Source organism: Camellia sinensis, chromosome 14, assembly GCF_055761805.1.
Source record: "Camellia sinensis isolate YWXY chromosome 14, ASM5576180v1, whole genome shotgun sequence".
Lineage (NCBI taxonomy): Eukaryota > Viridiplantae > Streptophyta > Magnoliopsida > Ericales > Theaceae > Camellia > Camellia sinensis.
In genome coordinates, this window is record NC_138974.1 from 19,058,835 (window position 1) to 19,073,281 (window position 14,447).

The 14,447-nt window shown below is 34.6% G+C and overlaps 1 pseudogene; it reads left to right on the forward strand.

Moving 5' to 3' along the window:
* Positions 1-5,617: 5,617 nt before the first annotated feature.
* Positions 5,618-13,862, forward strand: LOC114307382 (protein NRT1/ PTR FAMILY 4.3-like; annotated as a pseudogene).
* Positions 13,863-14,447: the final 585 nt, after the last annotated feature.

Sequence of the window (14,447 nt, forward strand, 5' to 3'; positions counted from 1 at the left end):
ATAATGTGACGGTTTATACATAAATATACTTATATAGGAGCTTTTCTCAAAATCATTCATTTCATTCAACAACATAAACATTTTACTTTTCTTTCTTCATGTTTCCTTTTTCAAAATTCTTATGACAATAACAAGTTCCTGAAAATAATTTCACAAAGCCCATTTCGTTTTCTCTCACTTTCTAGACATACACCAAATTTGCTTTTGAAACATGTTCACAAGTATTTGATGTCCTTCACATTATTCACAATCTCAATACAGTAGTTACGTCCATTTCCAAAACATTCATGTCTTTATATATATACATTCAGTACAAAGGGAAAACAACAAGAAACCAACAACTATCTACTCAACAAATGAGGCAACTCGGCCTTCCAGAACCATAACCATCATAACCCATAATATACACAGATATACTGAGACATTAATGACAAACAAGTTCCACTCTACCTGCCTTAAGCACGGTAAACCAGGATACACCTTTCCATAACATAATGCCAAGCCAAGGATATACCTTTCCATAACGAAATGCCAATTTACTAGACACCGGCTGGAAGGTAATGGTATTTCTGCCAAGTTCTCCAGGCGCTAGTTGGAAGGTACTGGTACCTCTCATTCTAAGCGCGACCAATTCTCCAGGCGCTAGTTAGAAGGTAATGGTACCTCTCATTCGAAGCGCAAGCACATTCCCAACCATCTCAACACACTAGAATACATAACAACGTAAGTGTAAGACATACACAATGTATATAAACACATAATCACATATGGAGTACATCCCCTTTACATTCCCAAATAACCATACATATCCAATCTATATAATTATAGTCATATTCAATGACAAGAACAAGTGATTAATTTCAATTCACATAGTCCACATGCAATTTCTACAACAGTCATAGCTATCCTCCACCGATAGCCCAAAACATATATTTCTAAACATATATACAATCTCCAAAATAGATAAACTAACCATATTTTCATAGGTGAGAGATTTCAAATATCCAATCCCACAATTTACATTCATATCTATCAATTTCTTTATCTAATACGAAAGGAAAACAAAAATCCAATTCTCGCAAGACTTTTAGTCCAATAACAATGATAATATGTGAAGGTTCCAAGATCTGACCTCAAGTTTATTATTCATTTACAAAGGATGATGATTTTATTTTCTTTCAGAAAGACCACTTTTCTTTATTTTCCAATCCACACAACTCTAACCATTTTCTAAGAATTCATTCTCGTCATTTTACAAAATCAAAACCAAATCCATCCTCTTTATTTTACAAACCAATTCCATTTGTATCAAAACCATAACTCAACTCAACTTCACATGATTAGTCTAAAACAATACCAATACCATGGTTACTTCTCCTTTTATTTCCTTTTGGTCTAAACATAATTATACAACCCATATTAGCAAAATACAAAGATTATTCAACTTCCTCCCTTTTAAATCCATTAACTCAATAACATTAAATTAGGGTTTTCCTCCCTCTCTTCACAAACATAATAAATCATTTTTCCCAAACAACCCAACAACAAACAACTTAACAACTCCAATCACAAATATCAAACCCTAGATCCCCTTTCATGGCTTTCAAGAAAATCCATAATGAATATGATTTTTATGCAATAAAATCTACCACATGTCTATCTATAGACGAACTATTGGAAATGAGCAAAGAAATCCCTACCTCTTGATGCGAAGAGAAAACAACTCAAAAATCACTGGTGACGAAATCATGAACCACTTAGATTAATAGAAAGCCCTTGACAAGATCTACAACCTTTCCCAAAGGACCAAGGTGAAAAGATGGCTCTACGTGAGTAGATCTGAAGATCTAAGTGTGAAAAGTTAAGTTTTAGAGAGGGAAGAGAGAAATCACGGGTTGAGAGGAAAAGAGGAGAAAAAGTAATGAGAGGAAAGTGGTTTGGGTCTATTTATACTAGTAGCAAATAGCCCCAAGGTCAAATAAAATAATAGACCCAAAACCCCCCCAAGGGTAAGGCCCATTCGAACCCCAAAATCTGAAAAGAAAAAAAAAAAAAAAAAAACACACAGGGGTCGACCCTTTAGGTAGAAAAGACAATCTGGCACAAGCAAGGGGGGTCGACCCTTAGACAAGAGGGGGTCGGCCCTATTTTCCAGCAACTAACTCACAAACTTTGCAACATAAGAGGGTCGACCCTCCCCAAAATGGTGTCTACCCTATTTTCCAGCAACACTTCCAGGAACTTCACCAACAGGTAAGGATCGACCCTTAGGAAGGCTGGTGTCGACCCCAGAACGAAATTTTCTAAGTCTCCAAGGAACTTTTGACAAGGACAAGTGTGAACAACCAAACCTAACAAGTTTAAATTGATTTTTACTCATCTAAAACCAAGATATAACAACACCAAAGATCCCCAAAATAAAATGAAGCGTTCAAATACACTTCTCAAAAGTTTTAAAAGGCTACAAGTGCTACACCACCACTACTTCAAAAGACTTCTTAATCATTTATGATAATGATGTCATTAATATTGCATGGCATGTCACCAGCTGAGTGATTGATAATGGCGCTTCCATTTATGCTACATCTTGAGAGGAATTCTTCACTTCCTATACACCTGGTGACTTTGGGACAATAAAGATGGACAATGAAGGCTTGGCCAAAATCATTGGTATTGGAGATGTATGCTTGGAGATGAATAATGGCACAAGGTTGGTTTTTAAAGATGTAAAGCATATTCCTGACATCCGCATGAACTTGATTTTTGTAGGTAAACTTGATGATGAGGGGTATTGCAACACCTTCAATGATGGTTAGTGAAAGCTCACTAGGGGTGCTATGGTTGTAGCTCAAGGCAATAAGTTTTCTACTTTGTATATATTGTAAGCAAGGCTCTCCAAAGGCATTATTAATACAATGGAGGATGAGTTGATAGTAAAGTTGTGGCATAAGAAGCTTGCCCACATTACTAAAAAAGGCTCGACAATATTGGCTAAAAAGAATCTTTTGTCTGGAATGAAAAGCATACACTTGAAAAGATGTACTCATTGCTTGGCAGAAAAGCAGAATAGAGTTGCCTTCAAGAGTTCCCTTCCTTCAAGAAAATTAGATATACTTGACTTAGTATATTTTGATGTTTGTGGCCCTATGAAGACGAGAACACTTGGTGGCTCCCTTTACTCTGTGACCTTCATAGATGATCATTCAAGAAAGTTGTGGGTCAATACCTTGAAAAGAAAAGATCAAGTATTGGATGTGTTTCTAGGCCTTAGTTGAGAGACAAATTGGGAAGAATCTAAAGTGCATCAAAATAGATAATGGGGGAGAGTACTTAGGCCCCTTTGATCATTATTGTAGATAGTAAGGTATTAGGCATCAAAAGACACATTTGGAGCCATAGTTGAATGGTTTAGCTGAGACGATGAACAAAACGCTGATCGAAAGAGTGAGATACTTGCTTTCGTAGGCGCAGTTTCCAAGATCCTTTCAGGGTGAGGCTTTGAGCACAATTGTACATATTCTTAATCTCACACCATGTATTCCTCTTCAGTTCAATGAACTAGATAGAGTTTGGACTAGCAAGGATGTTTCCTATGATCAATTGTGTGTTTTTGGATGTAAGGCATTTGGCCATATTCCCAAAGATAAGAGGTCTAAGCTTGATGTGAAGATCCGACAGTGCATCTTTCTAGGCTATGGCTTAGATGAGTTTGGCTACATGTTATATTATCCAATTGACAAGAAACTAGTGAGAAGACGAGATGTTGTGTTTATTGAAGATCAAACTATACAAGATATTAAGAAAGCAAAGAAAACATTGCTCTGGTATAGTGATGTTCTAGTTGACTTGGATCTAGTTCCTTTGACAAATAAATGATGAGACTCTTGATTAATTGCCAACACCAGAGATACCATCATATGTTCCAATTAGGAGGTCTGCTAGAGACCAACATCCTTCCACTTGGTATTCTGCAGATGACTATATGTTAATGACTGGCAGGGAAGAGCCTGAGTGTTATGCAAAAGCCATGGAAGATGACCACAAACTAGAGTGGGTTGATGCGATGCAAGATGAGATATAAATCATTGCATGTCAATCACACTTTTGAGTTTGTGAAGTTGCCCAAGGGCGAAAGAGCTTTGAAGAATAGGTGGGTGTATAGGGTGAAACATGATGAACGCACTTGACAACCACGATACAAAGATAGACTAGTTGTTAAAGGATTTAGAGAAAATGTATTGATTTTGATGAGATTTTCTCACCAGTTGTGAAAATGTCTTCCATTCGTGTGGTTCTTGGCTTAGCAACTAGTATAGACTTAGAGATTGAACAAATAGATGTGAAAACTGCATTCCTCCATTGTGACTTTGAGAAAGAGATTTACATGGAACAATCATAGGGTTTCAGAGTGAAAGGAAAACCGGATTATGTGTGTAAGCTAAAGAAAAGTCTTTATAGTTTGAAGTAGGCATCCATACAGTGGTATAAGAAGTTTGAGTCAGTTATGGGGGAGCAAGGCTACATGAAGACTACTTCCGACTATTGTGTATTTGTGCAGAAATTCTTTGATGATGATTTATTATTTTATTGCTCTATGCTGATGAGATGTTGATTATTGGTAGAAATCCTTCAATAATTGACAAATTGAAAAAGTAACTAAGTCAGTGTTTTGCCATGAAGGACTTGGGGCCAACAAAGCAAATTCTTGGTATTCGAATTTATCTAGACAGAAATGAGAATAAGTTGAATATGTCATAGGAGCAGTATATTGACAAAGTGCTTGAAAGGTTCAACATTGATATATCTAAAGTGGTTAGCTCTCTTCTTGTTACTCACTTTAAGTTAAGCACTAATCAAAGCCCTTTTACAAATGAAGAAAAGAAATATATGAAAAGAGTTCCATATGCCTCAGTAGTAGGAAGCTTGATGTATGCAATGGTCTACACGAGGCCAGATATAGCTCACTTAGTTGGTGTAGTTAGCTAATTTCTTTCAAATCTAGGAAGAGAACATTGGAATGCAGTAAAGTCGATAATGAGATATCTTAGCGGACTTCCAGGTTGAGACTCAGTTTTGGAAGTGGAAAACCTATTTTAGTTGGCCACACTGATGCAGATATGGTAGGCGATGTAGATACTTGTAAGTTTACTTCGAGTCATTTGATCACTTTCTTAGGTGGAGCTATTTCTTGGCAATCGATATTGCAAAAAAGTGTTGCACTCTCTACATCAGAGGCAAAGTTTATTGCAACAACCAAAGCTTGTAAAGAGTTGCTATGGACGAAAAAGTTCTTGAAGAAGCTTGGTTTCGAACAATAACAATATGTGTTGTTTTGTGATAACCAAAGTGCTATTCACTCTATTAAGAACTCTATATTCAACTCAAGGTCAAAACACATCGATGTGAGGTACCATTGGATAAGAGAAACTCTTAATCATAAATTGTTAGAACTTGGAAAAATTCATACTCATGATAATGGTTTTGATATGTTAACAAAAGCTCTATCAAGAGATAAGCTTGAGACTTCTTGTTCAATCGCCGGGATAGTGATTCCCGCCACATAGTCAGGAAGGAGGAGATTTGTTGGGTTGGGTTGGGTTTCCCTCCTTTATGGAAGATGGCTCATTTCGGTAAAGCCTTTGTGAGTTACTTAAGCCCACATGGAGAGTAGCTAGTTTTTTGGCCCATTTGTAAGGGAGTATTTAAACTCCACTTGCTGCCAGCAAATCTAAGAGAGAAAGAGAGAGAAGTTGCAGTCCAAAATAGAGAGAAGAAAAGGCTTCAACGAGTTTTGGAAGATTTTGCCTAGATCTGATCAAATCTCCGATCGGCGATTGAGCTAAAAATTGATAAGTGGGTTTTTGACTCAATGATCTAAAATTTGAACGGTGGAGATCGAATTTAGAGCATTCTATAGCAACTTTTGGGTTCTGGAATAGCCCCCTGTTTTTTGTGAGATCTTTCCTTTTTTTTTTCTTTTTTTTTTTTTTATTGCCAAGAAAGTTTATTTCTTGAGTTTGTATCTTTGTTGTTTGCCTCTAGTTATAACTAGAAAGAATGTATTGTACACCCATTATTTGTTGATGATGGAGATTTTGGTGGACTACAGTTCCATGGTTTTTCCTTCTCACACTACGAAGGTTTTCTATGTAAGAAAGTGCTTGTGTGTTTTTGTGCGTGCGCCTTTGATTCTATTTTATGTTATATATATATATATATATATATATATATTGTACTCTATTTAGTTGCTTCCTGATAGATTCACGTAAAGAGGGAGAATATTTTATTTTCACGAACTTGTGCTTTAACTTGTGCTTGATTTGGGTTGTTGAATTGGTTTTTGTTTCTCCCATCAAAAAGGGCCCCTCACACCACTTGGAGGTGACCAATTTGATCCAAAGGATAAAAAAGGAGCTAAGGGTCTTGCAACTTATTTCAATTGGTATTTACTAAGTACAACCCTGGGTGCAATTCTGGGAGTAACTACTGTTGTCTGGGTTTTTTAATTGGCACTATTACTTCCTCTCTTGGTTTTATTGCTCTTGCGTTTGGAAGGCCTTTCTACATTATTAGTGCAGCTCTCTCTCTCTCTCCATGTATGTATATAATGTTTAAAAAAAATTAGGAATAGAATGTTTAAAAAAAATGTTTAAAAAAATTTGGAAGGCCTTTCTACATTATTAGTGCAACCCTGGGTGCAATTCTCGAGAGCTCTCTCTCCATGTATGTATATAATGTTTAAAAAAAATGCTAGGTGCAAGGAATTATAACAAAGAAAATGCATTGTTGGATATAACCTTCTAATTTTGTGCATCAAGCATTTCTAATTTAATGTTCTTAGGAAATCATTATCTCTTCCTATGTGGCACGCTATCGTGGTTGCAATTAGGAATAGAAGCTTGACGCTACCAGAAAATCCCAAAGAACTGTATGAAATTAATGATAAACAAAGAGACCTTTAAGAAGAAAAGGTTTCACAAACTGACTAATTCAGGGAACAACTCCCCTAAAAGGAAAGTTCTCAACACTACGAACTTGTTGCCGAAGTGGTAGAACATACTACCGAAAATCCCAATTTTGTGTTCACAATCAAAATTTGTAAACACTATCTTCTTTAAAGTATCATACAAACCATGCACCATTTTTTGTAGTGGTTATGCTTTATAGTGAAGTGATGTTAAAAAAAAAAATAACACGGTTGTTTAACCTATTATTGTTGTTAAAATAGGTTACTGGACAAAGCTGTCATTCTTCCAGGTGATATGAATCCAGATCCATGGAGTGTTTCTGCTGTGACACAAATTGAAAAAGCGAAGATACTAACAAGAATGCTTCCCATCTTAGCAAGTACAATCATAATGAATACATGCTTGTTCCAGTTGCAGACATTCTCAGTAATCCAAGCCTACTACATGAATTCATATTTAGGTTCTTTAAAGAATTCTAAAACCTCAATACCTGTAATTCCCCTAGTTTCTATGTCCCTCCTCATCCCCGTCTACGAATTCCTTGTGGTCCCATTTGCACGAAAGTTCACTGGCCATCCAGCCGGCATCACTCAACTTCAACGGGTTGGTGTTGGGCTTGTTCTCTCGGCCATTTCAATGGGTATAGCTGGCATTATTGAGGTGAGAAGGGATCAATTCTTCAAAAACCCGACCAAGCCCATTATCTGGCTTTCATTCCAATATGGTATTCTTGGAATTGCATATATGTTTACCATGGTTGGATTGCTGGAGTTTTTTTACAAGGAAGCTCCGTCAGGAATGAAATCACTGTCCACTTCTTTTGCACTGGTATCGCTCTCTTTTGGCGCCTTCTTAAGCACTATTTTTGTTAACATTGTAAACGCCATCACCAAGAGTGCTACTCGAAGCAAAAAAAGGGTGGTTGGAAGGGTTGATCGTGAACAATAGTAAACTGAATATGTTTTATTGGTTCCTAGCTATCCTTAGTTGCATTAACTTTGCAAACTAGCTCTATTGGGCTTCATGGTACAAGTATAATGTGATAACCCATGGTGTAATAATTTATATTTCATTAATGATGGATATTTAAATTTTAATTACTTGCTATTCTGATTTAATTTGAAAATTATGAAGACCGATTCATATATGATTCTATTGAAGATTTATTTTAGAATTAGAAATTGAAAGCCTAATTGGCTCAAGAAAGAATAAGTAGTGAGTTGAATTATTTTAATTTTGAGTATATGAGAGTTTAATTAAATATTCGATTTAGATTTGATTAATTGGATCCAAATTGAAATTACTTACGTTATGAGGAGTGAGAATTAAGATTATTGCGAATTAAATTTATTTATGAAGTATTCAATTTGAATATGTAATTTATTGAAGGAGACCTTGAGTTCAACCAGAAATTGAAGGCCTTACTGATGTGAGAAATCAAAATTGATGATAAAAATAAGCTTAATTTGATATTTGAATCCTTTTGAGAGTTTGATTAAAAAACTGATTCAGACTGATAAATTTAAATATAATTAATTGGGCTCTAATGGAAGTCAAATTAAGGTAATTAAATTCCGTGGGACTTGTGATTAGTCATGATTAGTTTAATTATGTCATTGTTGTGGAATTACATGTCTAAAAATGTGAATTATAAGGATTTGAAGTTATATCTTTTGATTGTAGAAAAATCTGTTGAAATTATAGCTTTAAACGAAAAATTAAGGACCTTAGAGGTGTCAGAAAACAAAACCGATTAAACATTTGGGATCAATATGATTTTTAGAGCTTAGTATATGAAATTTTGTAAAAATCTGATTCAGAATGAATTAAATTAATTTTATTAAATATTATATCTATATATATAAGTATATGGGCCTCAGTTGAGATAAACTCAACAAAGAAGATATTTTGGAAGAGAAAAGGGTTTTGGACAAGACAACAAGAACCGAAAACAAAACCGATTAAATATTTGGGATCAATATGATTTTTAGAGCTTAGTATATGAAATTTTGTAAAAATCTGATTCAGAATGAATTAAATTAATTTTATTAAATATTATATCTATATATATAAGTATATGGGCGTCAGTTGAGATAGACTCAACAAAGAAGATATTTTGGAAGAGAAAAGGGTTTTGGACAAGACAAGAAGAACCGAAGGAAAGAAAGAAAGAAGAGAAAAAGAGGGGAAAAGGAAAATACTCTGAGAACGTCATCAAATCCAAGCTAGAAAGCAATTCAAGGTAAGATTTCATCCCTAATTCTTGTAATTTACATTCCCAATATCTAAGAATAGGAAATTAGAATCAAATTGGGTTAAAAATGAAGAGCTTGGAAGGAAAAGAGAGAAGTTAAATTATGAGAAAGGGAAAATTAGCTAAGAAGCTTGGGAAATCATTCTTTTGATCAAAGTTTTGGAGTTTTTGAGATATAGATCTTCATCTTCACTAATTCTTTTAGTTTTGTAAGTTTTGAAGTTCAAATTCATGTTGTAAGACACAGAAAAGCAAAGTTTTGGAAAAGACAATTAACTTCAAAGATTTGGTTAATGGTTCTTGAAATAAGTAAAGTTTTGATTTAAAAAATTGTGATATGCTCATGTTTTGGGAGTGGAGATACTGATGTGCGGGCTATGTAGCAGTGGCTGCTGCATGGCGAAATAGGCCCATTTTGATAATTCGAACTGTTCACATTTTAGAATATATCAAGTAGAACATACCTACAAAACATTAAGTTAATTGGATGTCGTTTACCTATTCATCCACTCACATTTGTATTCATTTTAATACATTAAATCACAACTATTATTTATTTTTGTAGGTACAAATGTGAGTGGATGACTAGGTAAATGACATCTGATTAACTTGATTTTTTTGCAAACATGTTCTACTTGATGTATTCTAAAATGTGAACGGTTCAGATTATCAAAATAGGCCTCGAAATGGGCCCATTTCGCCGCACAATAGCCGCTGCTACGCAGCTCGCTCAGCAGCATCCCCACTTGCTCATGCTTTTCATAAATTTTATATGTTTTTAAGTGTTTTAGCTTGAGCTCTAGGCTTGAAATTGGAAGGAAAACACTTAACACCTTGCAAATTTTCGAATAGCAGGATTTTACCCAGAACTGCACGTGCGGTGGGGCTTTCCGCACTTGTGGAAGTCTATTTCCAGCAACTATTTTGCTTTTGAAATAATTGCATCTGCCTCTGCACATGCCTTGGTTCTCCCGCACGTGTGGTTTTGGTCCCGCATGTGCAGAACTCCCATGTTTCAACCCAATTTCAAATAGGCATATCTCTTTCATTCGGACTCCGTTTTAAGGGATTCTTGAGCCTAATTTCAAGTTCCAGAAGTCTAGTTTCCAATGGTAGTGATATTACATCCAAATTCTAGGTACACAAATAGATATGTTCAAATTAGTAAAGGCTGTTTACTTTCTTTCTAACCTTTTCAAGCTATTTTCTCTCCTAACCTAGTTTCCTTTCATTTCTTCCTATTTTCCTAGACACGAATTATGACCCATTGAGGAATAATGAGTTTAGAACCAACATAAATAATTGGCTAAAGAGCAAAGTAAGGGATCGGTTTATTTGATTAAGAAAAGATTAAGAGAAGTAAATTTGATCGAGAGAGTAATATTAAATTTTGATATGTTGTGTTGTGCATTGTGATTGCAGTCAAGATTCGAGGACTAGTCAACTATTTATGGAAACCACTGTGAGTAATAATATTGTAAAGATATTTTTGCATAAATGATTTAAGTTATATGAGAATTTATGAAATCCATGTTTTGTTTACGAAATATTTTCTGCTTTCGCTTAAGGCTATGTTATTGAATAAATTTTTTTGAAATTTTGTCTTTGAGGTCTAAGTACAGGCCAGTTATGGCCTAAACCTTTAGGAGCGGGTTTGGATCGTGACATATAAAAACAGTAATACTATAGAATTCGAAATGGAAACAAAGGCTTTGAACTGTTCATCGTGTACTTCCCAAACTGAAGGCACTAAAGAGGAATGAGAAGGTGGTGAAGAATTAGAAGGAAAATACACTCGGGAATAATACATTGGTGAAGAATTAATGTTTCGAAATGGAATTTATTTATTTATTTTTTTCCGTCATTTCGTTCTTTCTTTCTTTCTTTTAGGCCCCGTTTGTTTTGGGGTGCAAGGGGAGGAATGGGATTAGGATAGCTGTGGGCCCTATTTAATATGCCATTTTTTTACAGAGTTGAGGAAGGGACTCATAAGACCGGGGGAGGGGGGCTTAAGATATGCCTTACATATGGGATTCACAGTCTGCCCCAAAACTTGGTATTGAAATTTAGTCCGTTGGTATTAGGGGTGTAATTTACTTGTTTATCCATCATTGCCCTAGCCCTCGCTCATCTTTGGAAGCAGCAACAGAAGGAAGAGGCAAAGAGAAGCTCTTCTTCTTCATATTTTCGATCTTAAATATAGCAAGCTCTCTCTCATCTTTATATTTTCGATCTTTAGATTCAATTGAGCATCTGCTACGTTGGTAAATTTTTTTTGTTAATCCCGTTATCAGATTCTCTACCCCAAATTATACCCTGTTTTTTTGTGGTTTATGATTTGTAAATGGGGTTTTTTTTTTTATACTATTTTTAGGTTTATCATCTGTGATTTGATTCATTTTTTTTGGGTTTGTGATTGGGTTTTGATGTGTGAGATTCTCTACCCCAAATCATAAATGGATTTCTTTTTTTTTTTCATTATTTTTGGGTTTATCATTTGTGATTTTATTCATTTTTTTTTTTTGGGTTTGTGAATGGGTTTTGATGTGTGAGATTCTCTATCCCAAATTATATCCTTTTTTTTTTTGTGGATTATGATTTATAAACGCTTTTTTTTTTTCTCAGTATTTTTGGATTTATCATCTGTGATTTGATCCATTTTTTTAGGTTTGAAGCAAGCTAAAACATTTTCTTGAATCAAGTTATCAATTTATTCAGATTTTTAATTTTTATTACAAGATTTTATTATGGTTTATCCCAATTTTTGGTCTGTTGGTTATTCGTTATACGTTTGATTCCTTCTATTCTAAATGTTGCTTCTCCAGTTATAAGCATACCCAAAAATACATGCACATTTGATTTATACAGGATCCCACTATTTTTTCGTGTATAATTAAAAATAAAAGTTATGAATCTATAAATGATAGGTAAACCAAAAGCAAGGTGAGCAAAAAATTGTCTAGTCCATCTTCACATATTGTGTTCAATTATTTTGTGTAGTTTGACTGAGAGTAACTGTTAGAAAAGGGTTTCCAATATAAGTTGGTTTATTTTCTTGTTAGTGAACATGAAAGCAGGGAGCTCCAATGTGAAAACAAAAAAATAAATAAAAGAAATGAACTAGAAATGATGCTCTGTTTTGGCCATTTTTGTTATTCTGGAATGGGAGAGAGATCATTTATGTTTTGTTTTCTTTTCTTTTCCCCTCTTTGTAATGCATCATTTAAACTTGCATTTCAGTTGCTTTTCAAACTTCCATGTGTTGCACCTCTGTATATTGGAGATAGGAACAAATATCATCTATCTTGTGGCAAACTGGCACTGTAATTAATATCCTCTATCTTGTGTACAAACTGACATTGTAACAAATATCCTAATTATCTTTTTTATTTTCTTTGATTTAATTATCTTTTTGGGCAGATGATTGAGGTAATTAGGGAGTTTGGTTGGTCATAAGAAGAATACATATCTTTCAAGTCTGAGGTTAGGACATCCAAATTATATTTTTTCTTTAACATGGTCTAATTATCTTATTTTGCATTATTGGTACAAATTACTTGACTTGAAATAATTATTCAGTATTTTCTTCTTGTGGATATCTGCTGGTGCATGGTTTTCTGTGTATGTTTGAATATACCCACTATTTGCCATTGTGAAGTGTCTTTTTGTTATTTGATTTTAATCACAAAATGATTTATATGAACATATGTTAAATTTATGTAGCTCAATTAGATTGTACTTCAAACACACTCTATTATGGATTTTTGGCCGTTACAATTTGTTTTATCATATTAAACACTTTCTGTTATCTATTATTGTTTTCCTTTTTGTGCTAACTTTAGCCGCATATTGTTTATTCATTTTTTGTAGATGAATAATAATTATGCCACTAAGAAAAGAAGAAAGGACCTTATAAAGGAATTTGTAGCCCTCCAGCATATTGTTTCATCCATTAATTATGCATGTGCTATGTATGTAGTGATTTTACATGCTGTAATCAAGAAAAAAGAAATTAGGTTGCAACTATCTAGATCACCTCGCCCCTATGGAAAACAAATTGACCATTTGAATAGATTGGTCAACGATAGTGACATAAATTGTCATGACCAGCTTCAGATGAATAGGCGTACTTTCATGCTTTTATGTGGGTTGGTGTGAAGTGTTGGATTGTCTAATCCAAAATATGTAGTCTTAGAGAAGCAAGTAGCAATGTTTTTGAATGTGTTTGCACATCACACTAAGAATCGCAAAATTAAATTTAATTTCATACGGAGTGGTCAAACAGTTAGTAAGCACTTCAATAATGTTCTCAAGGCTATGTTGTGCCTCTATGGTCTCCTTTTTAAAAAGCCTGAACCAATAACTGCTAAATGTACAGATGATAGGTGGAGTTGTTTTCAGGTACAATATATTTACAACTTGGCTTAATTTGTGTATTATATTTTTGTATTGCCTATATTAATTTCTTAATATTGTTTTATTTTTAGAATTGTCTTGGTGCTTTAGATGGAACCTATGTTAAGGTTTTTGCCCCTGCAATAGACAAAGCAAGGTATAGAACGAGAAAGGGAGAAATTGCCACAAATGTATTGGGTGTGTGCTCCCAAGACATGCAATTCATATATGTGTTGCCTGGATAGGAAGGATCTGCTTCTGACTCTAGGATACTTAGAGATGCTGTCAGTAGACCCAATGAGTTAAAAGTGCCTACTGATATGATAATTATATATGTTGTTATATATATATAAGTACACTATATCTATATTAAACAATTATTTTCTTACATACATAGTGAAACCATCTTACAAAATTACAGGCCATTACTATCGCGTAGATGCGGGTTACACAAACGGGGAGGGTTTTATTGCACCATATAGAGGACAGCGTAACCATCTTTCCACATGCAGAGAAGGGGGTGCCCCAACAACTCCACAAGAGTTTTTTAACATGAGGCACTCTTCTGCTCGTAATGTCATTGAGAGGTGTTTTGGCCTACTTAAAATGAGGTGGGCAATATTGAGGACCTATTCTTACTTTCCAATCAAGACTCAATTTCATATTATCACTGCATGTTGCCTTCTCCACAATCTCATACAACATGAAATGCCTATGGATCTTGCTGATGATGAGAATGACGAAATGAATCCTCCTCTAGCTACTGAATTAGGAGATGAAATGATTGACATTGTTGAAGCATATGGTCAATGAAGTGAATGGAGAACAGC